The sequence below is a fragment of the Cervus canadensis genome, chromosome 13 (assembly GCF_019320065.1).
Source record: "Cervus canadensis isolate Bull #8, Minnesota chromosome 13, ASM1932006v1, whole genome shotgun sequence".
Taxonomy (NCBI): domain Eukaryota; kingdom Metazoa; phylum Chordata; class Mammalia; order Artiodactyla; family Cervidae; genus Cervus; species Cervus canadensis.
Genome location: NC_057398.1, coordinates 36,747,539 through 36,767,325, shown reverse-complemented (window position 1 = coordinate 36,767,325; position 19,787 = coordinate 36,747,539). Strand labels below are relative to the sequence as shown.

The following is a 19,787-nucleotide window of genomic DNA, read 5'->3' as shown; positions in this document are numbered from 1 at the left end:
TTAGGGAAAGCTCAGGAAATGCTAAGATGAAGAAAATGAGGAAAAGAGCATCTGATTTCAGCCCCTGTGAAAGGAACGGGGAGGGGTCGGGGAGGGGGAGAAGGTACTAGAGGTTTTCAAGAGGAGGGCTAATTTTGGGTGGAGTGCTTTCTTCTGGTCCCTCAGTTTGTTTTACTTTTTTTTTTTGAGTTGGGGGTGGTGGGAAAGGAAGAGGGAGCCCTCCCTTTTCACCTCACCCCAGTGTCCCCCTCCCTCCTCCCAGGCTTGCCACTGCTTCCAGCTTCCACCACCCCAGATGAGGTTCCCTCAGAGGAGATAGAAAGACATCTGGGGGATGGGGTAATTGTGAAGCATCCGAGGAAAAAATGGAGGGAAGAATAAATGTTTTAATAAAAGTTTGGTGGGTGACTGTAGCTTTTGGGGAGTGTGTGGAGGGGGGCAGTTGAGCCTTATAGTGGGAAAAGAGGGAGGGGAGAGACGAGCAAATTCCTCAGTCAGTTCCTCAGAGGCAAAACCTCTTAGTTCATTTTTATCTTCCCGGCCTTGGGAAGGATGCACTCTTCACTGGGGCTCGGCAAATGCCTGCTGAATAAATGACTGAGCGCAGGACTGTTGTGGGAGAAGAAAGGACAGACGAAGAGAAGGGAGGGAGAGAGGACAGGAAGAAATGAGGAGGAGAGGGAACACTGGATGTCCAGGGAGCAACGACAATTACTGGCATTGATCAATCACTGCCTTGGCCGAGTCACTTTTCCTGCATTAACTCATTTTAGCTTCTCAATCTGCCCTGGCAATAGTACTATTATTATCCCCATTTTACTCTTGAGGAAACTGAGGCACAGAGGGGTCAAATATCTTACTCAAGGTCACCTGGCTGGTGAGTGACTGAGGTCTGACCCCAAAGCCCGAGCTGCCTATCATGTATTTACACTGTCCTAGGAGTGGAATGAGCCCAAATCAAAAGTTAGAGTACCTACCTCCCCACTTCTCAGGTCATCACTGCTCCCTAGTCCTGAGAGGCTTTGCTGAGATCTTGCAGATGATGCACCGAAGTCAACCAAGCCCCAAAGGTGTTGACCAGATGGTAGCTCTTCCTCCTAGTTCAATGTTTCTCTTGAACACTTCTCTAAGCTGCTGGTCATACTCTGAATTTTTATTCATTTATTCAATAAATCATGTAGCTATTTGTTTACTATTGTAGTCAATTTCTCCTTATCTCACCCTGGATGTGTTTCCTCCTTTCTTTCAAGTCCATTTCCACCCTGTCCTTGTTCAAAAGGGAAAACAGGTACAGTGACTAGCTCAGTCCTGGCATGGTCTGGCTGTGAAAGGCAGGAGCAGAGCTACTGCTTCTGACTTTGAGACTCAGCCTGGTGTGGCCACCTCAGACCACCTGGGAGGTGGGCAAGTTGGGCGAAGGGACAAAAGGGGGGTTGATCTCCAATGGAGTATGAAGGTCTCCCCTCAAAGAGGCCTTCTTTATCACCTGGGCAAGGGAAATTAGCTCTCCCAAGATACTCTTTATCTTACTGCCTTGTTTTATTTTCCTCAAGATCCTTTCACTCTCTGAAATAATATTATCCATTTGTTTTAATGTACATTATCTGCAACTCTCTCCCACCCCTCGCCCCGGGCCCCAGGTTCATTTTTCACAACCTATCTTGTTCACTTACGGATTTATTTTTTGCACAATGGACTGAATGAAAAACTCCCTGGCAAAGAATAAGTGCAAAGCAGGTATCAAACAGTGAGAACATCACATTGTTCTGGGTTCAGCAATTCTAACATCCTAACTTGCAGAACAGAGCTAGTTCTTCAGTGGAAAAGTGGGAAGCAGAGTGGTTCGCAAGGTTCAGAACAGGTGGAAAGTAACCCACTCCTGTCCCTCCTCTCTTGTCCCCCGGCCTCTACTCCACTCTGTCTGGGGTGGAGAAGGCTTCTCCAGCCGCAAAAGGGAGACTTGTGCTCAGATGCTGCTCCGCAGGCCGGGTGTAGCCGCGCGCGCCAGCAGAGCTCAACCGGGGCGGCGGGTGGGTAGAAACCGGGAGGGGAAGATCTGGGGGTGTGAGGGTGGAGCGGAGCCCGGCCCCGCGATCCGGCCCGGGTTTTGCATGCCACCCACTCGCCCGCTCGGCCGCGGAGAATTCCATAATCACAGCGGGCGAGAGCGGAGACTGGGAGCGAAAAATCCGGGATCCGGCAACTTTGGGCAGCGCATGCGCTCCCGCGGCGCTCCATCCCAAACACACACACATTTTTCCCCCGGACTTGGAAAGTCACCCAAAGCCGCCCCAAGTGCAGGTAAGAGACTCGGCGCTCCCTCCGCCGCGCCCCCTCCGACCCCCTCAGCTCCGCGGCCCTCCCGGGGTGCTTCCCTGCCTCGCCCCCTGTCCGGGTGCAGTCCCCCACCCCCGGGGCTGCCGCTTGCAGCCGGGAGCGGGCGAGCGAGCGAGCGATCGAGAGAGCCAGCCAGCCAGCCAGCCTGCGCGCGGCGGCTGCCACCCAACTCCGGCCGTGCGGGAGGCAGGGGGCACGGAGGGCTGGCACCCGGGCGCAGGGCGGCGCGTCGCCCGCCGCGGCCAGGGAATGCCCAGCGCGCGATTCCGGGGAAGGAGAGGGCTGCTGCTCCTGGGGGTCACTTACTCCAACTGAGGGGGCGGCGGGGTAGCGGAGAAGAGGGGGAGGCGCCAGGCGCGAGTGCAGGACTTTGCAAATAGGGTGGGGGCGCACCCCGCGGTGCGGGCTTGGGGCAGGGGGGGGGCAGGTGCTCGCGAATACCCGGTAATCACTCCTTCCCCCTACGCTCCCCCCCAGCCCCCCGAGCTGCAGGGGTTCTTGCGCTCTCCCGGGCAGAGAAGGAGGCAGGGGTGAGGGGCGCCTGGGGTGACTTTGCAAGACTTTGTTCAAGGGAAGGGGTGGGTGGGGAGCCCCTCCAACTGACTCTTGTGCCCCAATACTGGGGTGTAAGTGCTACCGGCAGAGGTAGGCAGTGTTCACTGTGGGGTGCCAAGGGGTGCCTCCTGGTGGGAAAACGAAGGCGAGAGGTTCCTTGGCTGGGGGGGACGGCGCCCCCGTTTTCATTTGTGCCTGGGAAGTTTGTCTTAAGTGCGCTGCTCCGGGCGAGGCAAGTGGCGCTCCTCACTGCCCCCCACCCCCATCCCAGCCTCCCCGGGTGCAGGGCTGGCATGGCTGGGCACAGGGAGCCGGGGCGCCGGCTCAGGGCCGTATGACTGTCGGCCGGAGCCCGCTTGGGTCCCGGGAAAAGTTCGGGGGAGTTGCCGCGGTTGTCGTGTGCGCTGGGAGAGAAGTTGCGTCCGGGGACTTGCGACGCCGGGCTGGCAGGCGGGTGGGCGGGTGGAGCCGTGCGCTCCTAGGGGGCTCGGCCGAGCTGGGCGAAGGTCTAGTGGGGTCTCTACCCCCCAGAGTGGGCTGAGGGTGACCTCGGGGCTCAAGAGCTGGGGAAGGGGAGCCCTGAATCCAGGGGCGCACGGCTGAAATAGGCACCAGGAGGAGGACCGAGAATGGTAGCTTGTGGGAATACAGGGGGGCACCGAAAAGGAGAGGGCCGGGCCGCCTGGCCACTTGGGGTCGAGTTTCAGGGCAAAGGAGCGCGCGGTGGCTGGCGGAGGAGTGTCGGGGAGCGGGGCTCCAGGGGGCGCACCGGAATGGGGGATCCGGCCGGACGGACAGTCCCGGGGCAGGGGGCCGAGTCGTGCGCCTGGGGTGAGCCGGCCGGGCGGAGCGGCGGCCGGTTTATTTTTACTCGGTGGCATTTGCAGAATGTGCAGCTGATGGCCGTCGGCCGCCAGGAAGTTTTGCTTTCTGTTCTTTCTCTCTTTCCGAAGCCAGCGCGGCCGGGAGCGTGCGGGCTGGGGAGCCGGGCCTGGGAGGGGAGGGGGCGGCCGCTGGGGTGGCAAGGTACCAGGCAGGGGTGCACTAGGGCGGCGGGCGGGGGCTGGCCGGGCGAGGGCGGCGGGCGGGTTCTGGGCCGCTGCAGACCTTTGGGGCGAATGTCTGTCCCCAGCGTTGGAAGCTCCTCGGCGAGGGGAACAGGTGTATGCGCCGTCAATCACGGCGGGAGGGACACTTTGGGGGCGTAGATTAAGATAATAATAATAGATTTTTCTCTAGGGGGTGGGCGCAGATTCTTCTTCCAAGCCATCTCCGACCCGGGTCCTGAGTTGGGGGAGGAAAGGAGTGCCGAGGGAGTCAGGGGTCCGCTTCATCCTTCCACACAAGTTCCTCCTGACCAGCGTCAGCTTGGAAAGTGGGCCCTGGGTGCGGTGAGGACCTCCTTCCAGTCACGCTGGGGAGGGTGCGGGAGCATGTACGGTGTGTATGACTTGTCCACCAGCGAAGCAGCAACAACACCCCTCCAACGAGCCTGGAGCTCCCCCAAACGCGGCTGGACCGAGGGGGTGACTCCGGGTTATGGGTCTCTGCCCCGACGGAGTCTGAGGCCACGACCCTTAGAGTGTGTGGTTGTCCCGCCAACATCCCATACACGCAGAAATAGGGGCGGCGAGGGGGAAAAGGCCAGGGTAGTCGTAGGGCAAAGTTGGTAAATTTAGGGCGCCTCTAAGCTGGTACAGACGCGCGATGAGAGCGCGCGAGGGGACTGGAAAACAGATCGCCGGGTAAATTGGTGAGCCCCCCGCCCCCCCGCCCCGGCCACGGCGCGCGCGCGCACACACACACCACACACACACACACACACACACACACACACACACACACACACACACGTCGCCGTCCTAAAGGGAGCTGTCCGGGCTGAGCAGGAGCAGCTGCGCCGGGCGTGGTGAGGGGGGTAGTTGGTCCCCGGGGGCTGCGCCCGGGCTGCGCTCCACGTGCCCAGAGGGGGCGCTGGGCCATTCGGCGCCCGAGCGCAAAGCTCCGGGTTTGCGCCCTGGTGGCGGCGAGGCTGTGTGTCCCGGGCGGGCGTCGCGTCCCGCGCCATCTCCGGCGATTCGCACTGCCTCCGCTGACGCCCAGCCGCTTTCCCACTTCCCAAACTTCGGCGTTCTGGCTTTCACCTCACTGGAGCTCTGAGACTCTCTCCAGGGCAAGGTGGGAAACTTTTCCCTTCCCGGCAGCGGCCACTGTCTCTCTCCCCGGAATCCTGCGAATTGGAGAGATTGACACCACCCCCACCCCCACCCCCATCCTGTTAGCCACCTTAGAGGCGGTTAACGAGAGTTTATGGGGAATATTGTTGAACTTCAGTAATCAGGTTTCCAGCGATCTTATGCCTCCTGTTTAATTTATTAGACTAGTTATTTATTCTGTTGATGATAATCTGTTGCTGGTTTCTATGGAGATGTTAAACTGATCTCTTTCAGAAATCAAACTCCATATGCACTAAAACGTTTAAAGGGGCAGTGCCTCCCTCTTTTTTCAGCCCCCCTGCCTTTTTTTGTTTTGTTTTTTAGACTTTGCACCTTGCAGACACTTCGCGTCTTTCTCTGAGTCTCGGTGCATTTTATTTCCTTCTTACGAAGGAGAGGAGCCCGGAGACTCACGCTTTGTGGCAAGTACTGCTTATTATGGCTAGAAGAAAGCCAAGGCTTTGATCCCTAAGTTGCATCATCATTTAAAACAGATCATTTCACCACCACCCTCTTCTCCCCCATAATATAAGAGCAAAATTCTTTCAAGATCAAAGAATCCAATCTTAAAAAAAAAACAACACAACACTATTGTTAAAAAAAAATAGGAAGTCAGTCAAATGTGAACCTCTCCTATATATCTGCTCTCCTTGTGTTTAAAGAATTTTTTAATAAGAAAAATAAAACTTGTAGCTCAGCTAATTTTTTATACTTATTAATAGTTTATCTTGCCCCCCCACACACTTTTTTTTTTTTAATTTAAAAAGAAGTTCAAAGTTAGATTTCTCTGCCTGTGGGGGTTGAGGTGTATTTGCTTCTCATTTAGATCCTAACCATCTGTTTATGGAAAACTAGCCTCTGGGAAGAGGGGGAAAGGAGTTTTTGCTCAAACTTAGTGGAGTACTTTAAAAAAAGTACTCACCCAAATATTTTAAAGTCTTCATTTTTCTACTTTTTAGGAGAATATCAGTAACCTCTGTCTGGTGTGTGAAAGCATATCAACTTTTCCCCCCTTTTCCTCTTCTCCTCTCCTCAGGTATTTTTCTGTAGACTTGTGACTTTGAAGGGAGTGGGTGCGGTGAATTACGAAAGTAAGGCAGAAAAAAATTATCTTGGTTTGTGACACTCTGAAGAATTGCAAACCCACTCTGAACTCAGATATTTATCACACTGACAGATATGATACAAAGCGATTGCATTTCCTAATGATCCTCTGGGACTAAGTTGTAGGTAAAACCATTTAATGCATTTTTAATATTAAAGTAAGGCCTGGGTTCCATCTTCTTGAAGGTGAGGGGAGTGGATGCCCCTCTCTGGAGCTGATGCTTTCAGAGTATACTGTTTTGCTTTTTCAACTCAAGCCCCCCACTTCCACTCCTTGATATCTCCACTTACTTTGGGGAGAGTTGAACCGCACACAGGGCATTTGGCTTTATAAATAAATTTATATCTGGCCAGAAGGTCCAATGCTAAATAAGAGAACACTTTTTTAAAAAAGAAGAAAAAACAAACCTCAGACTCCACCCCTGCTATAGGAAATAAAACAGAGGCAATATTTTTTTTTTCTCCTTCTACCATCCTGGTTCTCTTTTATATTATTTTATTTTGGAAGAGGGTGGAGTGGTTGTTACTTCTTAGCTCAGAGGAGAGAGGAATCATTCCTGTTATTTCCCTCTTTGCTATATTTTAAAAATTTGTTTGATTTGGATTGCAAACAGAACAGGCTTACGGGTAGAAAAGAGCACTGTGGCTTTAAACTCACGAGTTTGCATATTCTCCTTGTATCTTTCCCCTTTGCTAATTATTGTGTTGTTTTCAGAGCAAATATGTCATATCCATGGCGACCGGGCAGGTTTATTGTCTTTCTGAAGCAATAGCTCACATAAGTAATTAATGACTTTCTTTTTTTTCCTCTGGCTTAGGTTAAACAGATCATTCAAGGAAAGTCATATCTCTCTTCTCTCTCTCTCTTTCTCTCGCTCTCTTTTTTAGCCCAGTGACATAAGAACATGAGTTAGAACAAGAAAATACTTTAACCAAGAAGTCAACAGCTTATTTTCCTCCATTTCTTTTAAAAGCTAAAGTGTCAGCTTTCAGACATATGAGGCTGTCATTCTTGCAGCCGAGAGCAGTGCAGTCCATGCCTGGGCTGGAAATTCATCTGAAGGTTGTACAGCAGGGGAAGTCTTGGCATGGGGGGAGTAACCTGAAGGAATTTGCTTTTGAGGTGGGGGGAGGCACTCCAAAATGAGTATTTCTCCTGTATTTAGCAGAATTTAATTACATTGTTTACAGGAAAGAATTAATGAGTTGGTAGTAATGTGCAGGGCCCCCTCACCCCCGCCCCCCTTTCCCAGTCTGGTTAATTGGAAAGACAAAGTTTTTCTTTTTGATTCACCTTGAACTTCAGCTTTCTCCAGTCTTTGTCTCAAGTGCTTTTTCCTGGAAAAGTACCTTTTGGAATCCCCTCTGGTTAGTATTTCCAGAATAATAGTGGGGGATTATTTTTGTTTTTTATCCCTTAGACCTACATACACCTCGAAGCTGGTTTCTGCATCTCAGGAATCAACAGCTATGGTGATTGACTATGACTTGGATTTTTAAACTTTTTTTTCCTTTTTTGAGGGAGCAGTTTTTGAGGATGTAAAATGATAGAGACAGCACATCTCATTTCCGTAGCTAGTAACAGTATTGGGGAGGGTAGACGCAATGTTTTCCTTTAAAAAAAAAAAGAAGTCACCATTTATGTTCCACCTTTTTCAAATGGACCTTTTGCTAATAAGAAGCTTTATGATGTCACCCTGTAACTTTAGAAATATACTAAAAAAGTGTCCAACTGATATTCTCCAGCACCACCCGCAATAGACAGACACTAATTAGGCACATTTATATGCTATTGCCCCTCTTTTTGAAATTTCACATATAGCCAAGGGTTTGTGTGTGTCCTTAAGAAAAGGGAATGAGATAAAGAGAAAAGCATTTATGTTATACTACTTGGACACAATTAAAAAGGATAGTTCCCCCATCTGAAGTAAGTTAAAAAAGGCTGTGAGTCAACTGAATGAATCTTGAGGCTTTTGGCATTCACAACAAAAATAAAAAGCAGAAGAGAGATTTATTTGGGATCTGGTTTCTGAAGAGCAGAAGAGAAGGCCAGGCAAGTCTGATGCTGAGACTCCAGCGGAGTTGTAATTGAGCCCGTAACCTCTTGATGTCTATATCAGAAAAACAGACACGAGCAGAGGGAACAGAGGAGAGGCAAACAAGCCTTGGAGAGGAGGGAGTGCAGGGGGAGATTCACAGAGAGAGAGATTTAATTTATAGACATTTTAAAAACCGTAATTTCATTAGGATCTGTTCTTCCCCTTCTCTGAAGGGCAGCCCGGCAGACCGATAAGGCTGGTCCCTCTGCCGGGATGCGTGGTGTGGCTGGGTGGGCAGGAACGTGGGCATCCTTGTCAGTTTCCAGGGAGCATTGTTTCCCCTCTGCCCACTTTCTGCTTGCCTCCTTATTTTGGAATTTAGAAGTCCCACTTGGCCAAAAGTTAGCTATGGCTGGCTTCTAGCTGTCTGGTGATCTCCCCTGTGGGTGCCACGCCGCTCTGTGAGCGGGTCTGTCTCCTGCTTGGCCTTTGGCATCAATGATGCATCTTCCTTCTGTCGCCAGGCGGCCCGTGGTTCCAGCCACGGGAGACCACTGGAAAGGGGGGCACCCCTGTCTCTACCCTCATCAAGTTCACCAAGTTAAGTTGCTGTGGTTCGGAGGCCATGGTGTCGGGGTGGTGGGGGGGATGCTAAAGCCCGTCGTAAATTCTGCAAAAATTAATCAACCGTTTAAGAGCTGCACGTTAACGAGGGTGTACGGGCAAGCTGGGCCCTTCTCCTGCTCCCCCTGTTCAAAGTCCAGCAGAGCGAGGGGTGGCCTGGACGGTGGGAAGGGAAGGGGGAATTGTGTGTGTGTGTCTTTTTTAATCTGAATAAAAATTGAGAACAACTAGAGAGAGGGAAGAAGAGAGAGGGATTTGTTGAATATAAATCCTCAAGTGCCCTTGTTCCATATTGTTGGAATTTTTTTTTTTCCCTTTTGGTCTGGATTTGTCCTGTGTGTCTTTGGTGGAAAAGACACGTAGAGAAAGAGAGCGGAGGGGGATGGGGAGAGAGAGAGAGAGGGAAGGATGGAGAAGAGAGAGAGAGAGGGAGACGTGTGGCTCTTTCGAAACTCATTATCATTCTTAATAAGTCTTAAGGAATAAAGGAGAGCATTGAGTGTAAATGCTGGGTAATCCTAACACTTCTCAAGGTGAGAGGAGTCTTGAGGACACAGAGAAAAGAGAGAACAGAGGAGGGGGTGGGAGGGGCCCGAGCAGCCCTGGGTGAGTGGCAGGCCCAGAGTCTGGGGCACTCTGCAGGGGGCCTGGAGGCTGGGGTGGGGGGCACCCAGAGGAACCCAGAGGAGACAGTTGTCCAAGACAACCCTGGGGATCTCCAGGTGACTGGCTGGGACAAGGAGCCCGGGTGTTGGGAACATCTTCCCGGGGTCAGCCCTGCTGTAGGCTCAGGGCCTTTGCACCTTCCTGGGCGCTGTCTCCCCAGGCAGCTCGGTCCCTGCCACCCTCGGGCCTCGGGTTCCTGGAGAAGGCCCTGGACTCCTGCTCTGGCTCCCATGCATTGTCCGCTCTGGGAGGCAGGAGAGAAGGAGCCACGGCCAGAGCTCAGCTCCGGACACTAGGTGGCTTAGAGCATCTGCGAGGTTTTCCGAGACTGAGCCGCTGCTGGCTTCCTCTCTCCTCCCCGACGGTGGGCTCCGCTGTGCCTGTCCTCCGCCGGGTCTGCGGGCAGCACTGGCTGACAGGCGGGAGGGCCAGTGGGCACAGGCCCAGGGGGCATGGCACGGCTCCCAGGGCCGGCGATCCCAGTGAGCAGCTTCCAGGCGAGGCGAGGAGGAGGCCAGGGGCAGCTCCCATGGGAGGAAGGCCGCCGGTCAGGTCACTTACAGGAGGGCCAGTTGGAGCCCAGCCCTGTGTTTTCTGCCACTTGGGCCTGAGGCACTGCTGAGTCCATGATGGGGGTGGGGTTGGTTGGGGAGGGGGGGTCTTGGCTTCTTCCTCTTTTGAGTTCATGTGCACCCCTTTGAGAATGTTCTTAATAAAAAAATTTCACCAGCACAAATACTGCTTATACTTTGAAGGATTTCACAGATTTTGGAAAGCCAACTAAGGACCCTCTAGGGTCCCTAGCTCTGGTGGGCTTCTTTCCAATGCTCCAGGACTGTAGGGAGGAAGTGGGCAGTGAGGAGGGCAGTTCTCACGGCCACTCCCGCCCCTGCTGGCCTCCGTACCTGGAGGGCAGAGCCATGTCAAGCTGTGACACCAGGCCCCCGCAGGTGGATGGGGGCCAATACTCAGGCTCCCATCTGAAGAGCCACACCTGCTTAGGTAGTTTTCCTCCTCCAGGCCAAAGGCTGCCTCCCCCTCATCCGACTGGCATTGTCCAGGATTCCTAGGGTGTTTGAGGAAGGGTCTTAGCCAAGGTGACATCAGAACCATGGATTGTTTTCTCTGGGGACAGAGGTGGGCAGGAAGACACCATTCAGGTTTGACTTACTGTAGTCAGGTTTTTTGTGTGTGTGTTTTTAAAACTCTGTTTCTTTTGGAAAGCAACTTCTGGGGAGCATGCAAAAGGGGGTGCGTGGGAGTTAGAGATGAAGGCTGATGACTGAGCTGGTGTGAAGCCCGGAGGGGGAGCAGGACGGGTTAATGGCGGGTGGATTCTGCTTTTCTGTGGTTTAAAAGCAGTAATGACCAAATTGCATGCCCTGTGTGTGCCTTGCTGACGAGATTTACCGAAAGGAAGCTGCACTGCCTCTCTGCTGCCGGTCTCCGGGTGGGTAAGCGTGTGTGCGTGTGTGTGTGTGTGTGTGTAAATGAGAAGACGGGGTGGGGGAATTAGCTCTGCCAGCCTGGCACCCTTCCCCAGCACTAATTGCTGGCAGAGTACCCACGGGGGCTGTGCCAGCGTCTCCAGCTCCACCCGCCCCCCTCGCCCCCGGGGAGCTCAGCTGTGCAGCTCGCTATGTGAGGGCCATTTCCGGGCCCACTAGTCCTGGAGTCTCCTTTGGGAATTTCAGGGAAATCTGATCCTTGGTTGGGGGTGGGGGGCTGGACCGCGCCAAGCCCCAGCATCCCTGATCTGGGATGAGGGGACAAGGTAATCTTGGGTGGTCCAGAGCTCTGCTGAGGTCTAGTTGCAGGCATCAGGAGACCCCATTCCAGTTTTGATTCTGTAGTAAATCACTCTGTGGCCTTGGGCAAGTCATTTGACCTCTCTGAGCCTCAGTTTCCTCTCTTGTCAAATGGCCTCTGACACTCTTGCCCTTACAGGGTTCCCCTGATTGTCAGCTGGGCTTGTGGCTGTGAAGGTCCTTTGAAATAACTAAGTGTAATGAAGAATTTATCATGGTTGCGTTGTCAAGTGCAGGGTGCCCACAATGTCAGAGGAGCCAGTTTTATATAACATGGTATTAGTCTCGAAGGGGACCCCTGTGAATTCCATTCCAGAAAGCCGCGAGCCTGGATATTGTGTGGTGCTGAGGTTTCATTTCTGCACCAGGTTTTGATATGGTTCTTTTTTCAAGGGGGAGGGTAGATAAGTTGTGTAACTCAGTTTTTAGAAAATGAACAACTAATTAAAAAAAAAGAAAGAAACTGACCCGTTAAATGTATCAATCTGGATGAATCTCAAAAACAATATTAAGCCCAAAAAAGCAAGTCATCAAAATCACTGTGAGCTTGGGGCTGAATTGGGGGGTGGTGTTGCTTTTCAGGCAGTATAGGGGAGCCCATTCTGGATGTGTGGTGTGCTTAACTGTGTGGATACATGGGTTCATTGAGGAGCTGTGTATACTATAGAGGATGCATTCTGGAGCACGCTAGCTGGGGGCCAAAATCATGCCCTTACATTGCTTACTTAATTAGCCTGTGCCTCAGTTTTCTCATCTGTAAAACGGGGGTAACAATCCCTACCTCGTGGGGTTGATGTGAGGATTAGATAAGCTAAAACCTCGTGGGGTTGATGTGAGGATGTGATGAAGTGTTTAGAACAGGCCTATGTCTTCTAGACCCACGACAGGGTGAGTGTGCACGTGTTTGCTGCGCACCAGGCATTAGATGTGAGGGTGGGGGCAGGTAGCTGTCTATGTACCTGGGGGCAGGGGCCCTGCTAGGTGTGGGTCACTGTGGGGTCAGTTGGAAATTCCAAATTTTGTGTTTTATCTATGGACTGCCTTGGAGTCCTCCTGATACTTTTTGGTGATGAATCAGAAGGGGATGAGAAGTAAGACTGTGCCCACTTTCAGAGTTAGATGCCCCTAGTCCGGGAGGGGTCATTGGTCTCTCTTTTCTGTTGTTGTCAAGACTGACCGTTCCTGGAGCGGAGGGGGTGGGATGGGGGGAGGTCCATCACAGAAGCCTTGGACATGGGAGGCACGGGGGTTGGATGGGAGACAGACCCTGGGAGCTCACTCAGGGTGCCAGTCGCCTCTGTGTTCTCGCGGCCCAGGAGCCAGATGCGGACTGCCGGGGCGGGGGTCTGCGCGTGCGCAGAGGCTCTGCTGTGGTGGAGACGTGTGGCTGGCAGAGGGTCAAGAGCTGCTGTTGCAGTTGGGCTGAGCCCCGTGTGAACTGTGTTTCTGTCAGCTGGGCGGATGAATTCCTCTAATTCTTTGTTTCCAAGTCTGTAAAATGGGAGTTGGAATTCCTACCTTGTGAGAATTAGGTGAGAGGAGAACGATCGTAGCTACCGCGCGCTAAGGATTGACGTCCAGTACCCTTTCATGGACCCGGCTTCGCCCAGCTAGCAGCATACAGTAGGGACCCTGGGCGCAGGATCGGGTGATTGACAGCCCCTGGCCAAGCCAAAGGTGGGGCCCTGGATGACCTGGAGCTGGATGGGGTGCAAGAAGGCCTAGCCAGGGGAGCTAGGGCAGGGGCATGATGTGGGTGGAGCCAAGGTTTCCCCCCTCCCCTTTGATGATCCTGCGTGGAGCCGGGGTTGCGGGGAGCACTCCCCACGCCTGGGTCAAGGTGGGGAAGGAAGGGCCCAGAGCAGAAATAGAGGAGGCCCGGCAGCAGTGACCTAAGGAGGGAAGGGCATGGGGGCTGTGAAGTGGGGAGCGCTGGAGGGTCGAGGGGCACTTATGGAAGATGAAGTGTATGAAACTCCATCGGCCTCTCCCATTTCACTGTGCTATGCCAAAACACCCCGGTTCTTGTTTCACTATCTGAGATCTGGGAGCAGGTTAATTTCCATGACGAACTCCAGGCCACGTGCTCTGAGGATTTATCTAATTAAATTGATGCTTTTTTCTAAGAAAGAAAGAAAGGGGGGGAGGGAGGGAGAAAAAGATAGGGAGGGAGGGAAGGAAGGAGGGAGGAAAAAGAAATAGAGGAACTGAAAGAAGGAAGGAATGAGAGGGAGGGGAGAAGGGCAAGAAGAAAGAAAAGAAAGATAAAAAAAGAAGGAAGGAAAAGAGGAAGGGAGACAGATAAGCTGGAAGCAGACCAGTGATTTCTGAAAGGCCATGACAGGATGGAGGAGATGCTTGGTGGTTGGGGCCAGGATGGGGGCCTTCCTAGTGGGCCATGTTTCTGTCTTTGGTTACTTTTTGTGTATTTCTAACATAGCTCTTGGGTTGGGAGGGAAAGTGGTAGCTGGAGGGATTCTGTTCAACACAGTAGTCACCAGCCCATGTGGCAACTTAGATTAAGTTCATCAATGAACTTGCTACATTTTCAAGTACTCTGTAGCAGGCAGCGGCTACTTTGTTAGGCAGCAGAGAAAGAACACTTTGATCACAGAAAATTCTGTTGGACTTTAGGAGGGTACTTAAAGTACCCTTACATACCCTTACATGTAAGTACGTACATCTGAGGAAGAGGGATACTCCCCTCAGAGTCTGGGCTAAAGGGATGAACCTTCAGCCTTCAAGGGACAATGATGGAGGTAGGGGATGGGTGGCAGGAATGTTCCCACAAGTCAAAGGGGCCTCCCTGTCTGGAGCCAAGGCCTCCATGGTGCTGGGGCTGCCTTCTCTATAGATCCCATGCATGTTTCCTCTCTCTCTCCTGGGACAGGTGAGGCTAGCATTCAGCAGAGCAGGGTTAAACTCCTTCTCCCACATACTGAATTGTGACCTGGGCAGGGGTCTTAACTCTTTGAGTCTGTGGAATTGGGCTGACAGTGGACAGTGCCTGCCTGCCTGGGTCTTTGCGATAGTTAACTGAGCTGATGATTACCCATACTTAGGGTCTGGTGCTGGGCACATAGCAAGTGAGCACATGAGAAATGGGGACCACTGTTACTATAATCACTATAATTATAAATGTTGATATTATTTTCATAATGATTATTGAAGAGCTTTTGTGCAGCTAAGTTCTTAGGGACACTCCCCGACCAAATGCTGATTTCTTTTTAATCAACACTTTAATGGAACCCTCCCAGACTTCTTTCTTCTGGGACCCTAATACGAATTCTTTCTTTCCCTCTCTCCCCATCCCTCCTTTTTTCAGGCAAAAGGGAGAGTTAGAACTGCCCCAGAATTAATTCTTGCGGGCCTTTGTATTTTGAGTTAGACCCCACCACATCCAACACACATATAAGTATGCTTATATATGTACACACTCACACACACACACACACTCTTCTCCATGGGTCAAACTACATTTAAAAAAAAGTTTTGGGGGCAAAGTTGGAGGAGCAGATGTGGCCCTGGCAGGGCTGGCTGGGTTGTTTGGGGGTGGAGGCGGGGTCGGCGGCCTCTGGGAGGGACGTGTGTGTTTATTCCTGGACATTGCCCAGTGCCCTGTGTGCTAATGTGGAGCTGAAAAGTCCCCTGCATTGTGCAGGCTCCTTTCCCCGTGAAAAGGCAATTGAGTCAGTGAGTTCCGAATGGATTGGAGCTGACAGTAAATGAGAATTTGGCAGTGGGTAGAAAACAAGCTCCCTCACCCCTACCCCCAACCTAACACACACTCACCCTCAGCCCTCCCTCAACTCCCAATGCTTGTCTGGTTTTGAGAGGGGGTTTGAAAAGAATCATGGTTCCTTTCCGTGTGTACCAACATTATCAGTAGGGGTTCTGCCCCAGCCTCTTGTCGCGTCCCCATCCCTGGGAAGGGACTCACCCCCTCCTCCAGGTTGTTGTAAGCCCACCCCTCACCCCACTCCCCGTCGCCTCCGTGGCTCCGCCAGCGATCCCGAACGAGTTAAGGGCTGAATCAACTCTAGACCCAGCTGTACATTTGACTCTGGGTTCCTGAATGAAGCGATGTGCTGTGCTCAGCACGATTGGAGACTGTCTGCCCCGGGTGGCCCACCCGGCCCCCACCCTGCGGGGCTCCACGCCTGCCGTGGGACCTGCGTGCTGGCGGCTGGAGAGCTGGCGGCCCATGCTTCAGGGACCTAGTCTGGTGCCTTCCCCAAGGCCAGCCTCCCATCAGGGACGTGTTTTCACTTGAAAGAAAAGGTGCTGCCACCATTTGGAGCTGGCTCCCCAGTTTTACAAGGGAGGCGTGCGATTTTGAGGGTCTGTATGTGCCGCAGGCCCCCTGTCCCATGTTTTCCCTCTCCGCCGTGTCCACACCAGCAAATCAGTCAATGGATATTTACTTGAACCTGGCTCTTGCCCATGGTCCCAGGTCCCTAGAGAGTCAGGGAAGGAAACACCACCATCTTGCAGACGCTCCTCCAGTCACCCCATGTTTGTAAAATGGCTTCCTGACTGTCCTCTCACGGTGGAGCTGTGGTGTCTCTCCTCTTCCTGAGGGGGCGAGAAGGCACTCATTCTGGCAGAATTCCAGCCAGCTCTTGGGAGCTATGTGTCTCCCGGTGGCTGGGGAAGCCTCCCAGGGGCCCCTTTCTGGAAGAGGCCTGGTGGAGTGTGGCCGCTTTAGCAGCTGAGTTGGGAGAGTGGCCCCCATGCAGAGGCACAGGTTCAAATCTCTACTCGCTCATGTACCAGTACTGAGACTTTAGGCTCCTCCCTAACCCTCTGAGCCTCAGTTTCCCCATTTGTAAAATGGGAATAATGCCACTGCCTATAGTATCGGGCTGCTGTAAGGATTAAATGAAAGGCTGGTAAGGCACTTGCCCTGAGGCCTGGCATGTGGTGACAAAGGGAGCTATTATTGCTCCTATTACTCTTACTGTCCATCCTCCCCATGTATCATCAGGAAGGCGGGAACATAGAAGGCTCAGGCCTGTCCCTGTGTCCGGGCTCCAGGACACCCAAGGTCGGGCTGGAGCCCGTTTTGCTGAAGCATACGTGCCAAACCAGCAGAGCAAACACGTTGGCCCAGTATGGAGCCCTGGAGGGATCAGGGAGGAGACTTGCCATGGCCAGGGCTGGACTCTCGGACTCCCCCCACCCCCTCGAGGTGGCAGCCCCTGGGCTGGCCTGGCCTGGCCTGCCTGGCCCGGGGAGGAGCCGCCTCCCAGATGCTGGCGCCATCTTGCTTCTCTCTTGGCCTCTCCTCTGAGTCGGGAGCGTGGCCCTTGCCCTCCCCCAGGAGCAGGTGGCCTTTCCAGCCTGGCACCCGTCCCCAGAGGGCGGCTGCCAGCAAGGTGCAAAACCGGGGATCACCCTGTGTGTCCTCTGGGTCCTCGCACGAGGCCTGTTTGCTCCCGGAGGGGCTCGCCTGGGCCCATCCTGGTGGAGGGCCTCAGAGAGGGGCTCGTCCTCTCCTCCCAGAGCCGCCCCCCCCCCCAACTCTCACCCACCAGGTGAGTTATGGGAGAGCCAGGACTAGCATCCTGCGGTTCGTGTGCTGGAGCCTCGCTGGTGGGGGGCGAGGGGAGATGGCTTAGAGGATGACAAACCTGGAGGAAATCGAGGAAGGGGCAGGTAAAGCATCCTGCTTTTATCTCCCAGGGACACCAAACCAGCTGAGTTCGTCTTATTGTTTTTTTAATTTTATTTTCTATTTATTTATTTTTTGCCAAGTTGGTCTTACATTTTCATTTCATTAAAAGAGGAAAGAAATAGGCATTTACCGAGTGCCAACTACGTGTCAGATGCTGTGACTTTTGTGGGACTGAAGGACACAGACAGGTAGTGGTCTGATTCCCATGGCACCAATCAGGAAATAAGGCTCAGAGAGGTTCGGTAATTTACCTGAGTTCACCCAGCTGGTAAAAGGAGAGTCAGAGTTTGAATGCAGGTTGATGGGACTCTGACACAGAGGCTCTTCTGCATACACTGGGAAAATATGACCATATTTTAAATGATTTTTGAAAATACATAAAAGGAGAAAAACCCACTCGTAACTGAACTATTGTTAACACCACTTCATTTAGCATTTAGTGTATTTCCTTGTGTTTTTTTCCCCTTTGGTGACTATATATATGTGTAATATACATTTTACATAATTATAATCATAGGAGAATATAGTTTGGGTTGAGACCCAGGACCAGGTGGTAGGTTCTCCTGAGCTGGAGCTGCTGGGTAGTGATTGATTCTCGGCAAAATGGAAACCTGATATTGGCCCAGAGCCATCTTTTTGGTAATGAGGTTCCTGAAGTTGTGTTGGTGAAAGCAGACTGGGTGAATGGGGCGGCAGAAAAAACCCTTGCCTTCCCTCCTGGGTTGGTTTTTACTCAGTTAAGTGGTAGAATTTTCCTTTTAACTCACTTCCTTCTTGCTTTTGACAAATGGGAATATTTGTACCATTTTCCCGAATGACCTCCTCTCCTTGGGGTAATGAGAAAATGAAAGTCCTTGCTAAGTGCTTTGAGATATTCAGATATAAAAATGGAGAGCTGAGTGTTGTCATGGGCCTTTTTGCTGCCAGGGTGCTTTATAAAGAGGAAGTGCAGTTTGTGGGGGTGAAGGTCAGCGTGGGGATGAAGGCCATTGCTGGAAGCAGTGTCTCTCCCGGCACCAGGGCAGGGACGCCCGTGGCCTCGCACAGGATGGGCAGGGTTTCAGTAGAGCCCTCCTCCTCAACTAGGTACACTCTCCAAGTCCAAACCCCCATGGTCAAGGTGATCCGGATCACTCAGGCAAAGCCCCCACCTTGGTTAGAATCTGGTGGATAAATGATTCAATTCAAGGAGAGGTCTCCCCCAGCGCCCTTCTCCCCTTCTCGCCTGGTAGCATCAGCCCGAGAATAACACGCGGAAGAAATACTGTCACCTAGGCACATGATAATCCTCCAGATGATTTCGAAACATGGAAAAAATGTTTATTATGTGAGTGAAAAAACAAAACAACACGCCAAGGGCTGAGGGTGGCAAACGCCAGGGTAGAAACTATATAAAAATCACAGACGCGTATGGACAAAGGTGATCCTCTAAAATGAAGAGAGCGTGAGGGTGATGGGATGACGGTGATTTGTTTTCTATTTCACAACATTTTCTTTAAATGCCCCCCTATGATTAAAAACCGACAAAGCCGCTGCGTCGGCCCAGTAGGGAGCCTTGGGGAGGGGGTGGGGGCGGGGCAGCGCCAGGCGAGAGGGCGCCTGCACCCACGGCCCCCGCAGGGTGCTGAGCTCATGGCTGTGCCAGCCACAGAAACCTATGAGATCTCCAGAAGCCGAGGCGTATCGGTGACTCAGACCTTCGTGTTATGCTGTTCAACAATAGCTTTTGTCCTTTGCCCAAAACCCTAGGCCAGTGTGTTTAAAAAAATTATAAAATTATGAGATAGTTCGTACTTTCCTTACCAGCCTGTGCCAGCTTCGGGTGCTTTATTTATCCAAGGTGGGGAGGCAGGGAAGGCGGGGTGGGGGTGAGGGGCAGACAGAAAGGAAAAGAAAAACAAGGTAGAACTCGGACAAGGCCCAAGAAACGTTTGAGCCTCAACAACAAACTTTCTTTTGTTTTCCCAGTGGGGAGAAAAAAATAAGGAGGAAAATATGCAGAGGACCAGTTTGAACCAAATAAAACGACACACGTTTTGGGGTGTGAGGTTGCCTCTTGCAGGGGGGGTTTGCCTTTTGTTTGTGGAATGTGAAAGCTACTTCATGACGCTCACCTCTGGGGTGGGAGTGGTGGGATCCAGGCAGAAAGGGCCGGAGCAAGGACAGCCAGATTGGCCTCTGGTGAAAATTTCATTGACTGTTCTGGCCAGTACTGCCAGCAGCCTTTGCCCTCACTTCCGGTTGGGTTTAAAGAAGCTTCCCACCTCCTGATGTCCCAGAAGCTACTGTGTGGTAGTAGGACTCAGAATTTCATGTGAATCAGGGGTGAAGACAGATTTGCCTTGTACCAGTTTGGACTAGAATGTTCCTCCCAGTGTTTATTGGAAGATATTTTAGCAATAAGATTTAGGAAAGAAAGACCTTGGGAGGGGAGGGTTGGGAACAGTAGGGAGGTGTGTAGTTGTGTGTGTGAGAGTGTATGAGTGATTGTATATGTGTGAATGATTCTATGTGTGATTGTATGTGGTTGTACGAATGATTGTGTGTGACTATATGTGAGAGATTGATTGTGTGTGAGAGATATTGAATGGTTGTATAACTGATTATATGTGTGGTTCTGATATGATTGTGTGTAATTGTGACTGTGTATACAAGTGTCCCCTTTAGTCTTAATCACTTTTTCCCCTGGTTCTAATAGCTAGGCCAAGTAAAATTTATGGGGGCTTACAACAATTTTTTCCCCTTTATTACCTTTTCCCTC

General features: G+C 52.0%; 1 protein-coding gene across 2 annotated transcripts in view; it reads left to right on the top strand.

Annotated features, from left to right (window-relative positions):
* Nucleotides 1-2,146: 2,146 nt before the first annotated feature.
* The window catches only part of CASZ1 (castor zinc finger 1), a 155,116-nt gene continuing 137,475 nt past the window's right edge, over nucleotides 2,147-19,787 (top strand). For both annotated transcript variants that reach the window (XM_043485629.1, XM_043485627.1), the window contains exon 1: nucleotides 2,147-2,301. The gene's annotated coding sequence lies outside the window, so the exon portion shown is untranslated. The remainder of the gene's footprint in view (nucleotides 2,302-19,787) is intronic.